Source organism: Agelaius phoeniceus, chromosome 7, assembly GCF_051311805.1.
Source record: "Agelaius phoeniceus isolate bAgePho1 chromosome 7, bAgePho1.hap1, whole genome shotgun sequence".
Lineage (NCBI taxonomy): Eukaryota > Metazoa > Chordata > Aves > Passeriformes > Icteridae > Agelaius > Agelaius phoeniceus.
Window position 1 is genome coordinate 44,753,811 of NC_135271.1, and position 1,745 is coordinate 44,755,555.

Consider the following 1,745-nt stretch of genomic DNA (forward strand, 5'->3'; position numbering starts at 1 on the left):
GGGAAGCTGAGCCCTCGAAAGCCCGAGAGAGAAAAGCCCGAGGGAGAAAAGCCCGAGGGCTTGTGCGCCAACGGACTCTCTCCCTTTATTCGAATAAAGCTGCAGGACTCCTCTGTCTCCTTTTTGGACACAAAGCTGGGCGTTTGTGGATTCTCCTGACACGGGCACGGGCAGGGCTGTGTCACTGTGCCGTCTGCCGGAACAGGATCTGCGGGCAGCCCGGCTGCGTCCCCCCGTGAGGACAGGGGCGCTGCCAGTCCAAGGCTGCCACAGAAAATCAGGGGTACTGCTAAAGCTGAAAGGAAAAGAGTGAAAGAAAAACTCACCACTCCCCAGTGTTTGGCGTTACACGTTCGGCTGTAATGGCAGATATATTAACCCTAAATTACATGGAAATGTCAAAGCAAATACCCCATGAAAGCATCTAAAAGCATGTTTATTCCCTGACACTCTATTGCCTTTGAGCTGTTATCCTATATCTGTGTAGCTATAATTTATAGATGTAAGAGGGAATTTCACAAAATAGGCAGAGGCAGATAAAAAAAAACCACTTAGGAGGAGCAAACATCTATTTAAAGAAAAAAAATATTACCTTGTGGTGGGGAAAGCTCTTATTTAGATTTTGGTGTTTGAAGCATTTCTTGGCTGACCACCACCAGAGGAAAAAAAATCAAAACAAAACAGTTTTTTGAGTCTCAGACTTTGCAATCAGCCAGTGGTGTCACCTCCATGTGTGAGTGTCAGAATTCCTCTTGTCTGGAGGATGCTGGTGCAGGTCAGAGGTGGCACAGGTGCCACTTCTGCAGCTCATGCTGTACCACAGAGCTGAGAGAGCAGGGAAATCTTTTTGTACTGCATGAAAACAGCAGCTGATCAAATCATCCACCTGTGCATTGCTTTGGAGGAAACGAATCATGTGACAACTCCTTTGAAAACAGCAAAGGAAGTTGGCTTCATTACCATTCAGGAAGGTGTCAAAGGATGACTTCCTATAAAAATGCTTTATAACACCCCTTATGTGTGTTTTTGTCTGATCCTTACTCTATCGAGTAAGACTTTGTAGAGAATTCAGCTTTAAAAAGTAGCTACCAGATGTGGATGCTTTCATGGTGTCCATAATGGAAAGACTAAAATAAAAACCCATAATGCATTCAAGGATACAATATTCAACAGGGATAGAACAGCCTATCCCTTAATATCTTTTGTGCAAATTTAGATCTGGATTAGGCTGAGGTGCAGAGCAGTAAGATTTGAAAATGAACATAAAGGCTGTGGGTTAATGTGGATGAAGTGTAGTTCTAACATGGTTTTTGCACAAGACTTTGGACATAAATGTTACAAGCCTCATGAGGCCTAGGGTGTGAAGAAGAAGGATATACTTCTATTTATACTGGAAAATATCCTTTCCTATTTGGCATCCAACTTAGAACTTCTATCCCAGGTATCAATTTGCATGCAAAATCCCTCAACTTTTGTTGTTATGGTTTCCTAAGTTCTTCTATAATTTATCAGTAGCCATCTAGACTATAACACCTCATACATTTTCCATGACATCTAAAAAGCTAAATTTCCCAGTAGTTTAAATTATTTTCTGTTCCAAGCACAGGTAAAAGATTTTTTCCTGTTGTCTGTCATTAGATTCCATAGAAAGCCTTGTTAACTAGATGGAGTATGTAAGTGAAGTTTGTGATTGCTTCTTGATGCTGCAAGTCTTTTTGTGGTTGCAGGTGTTCTGTGGAGTTTAA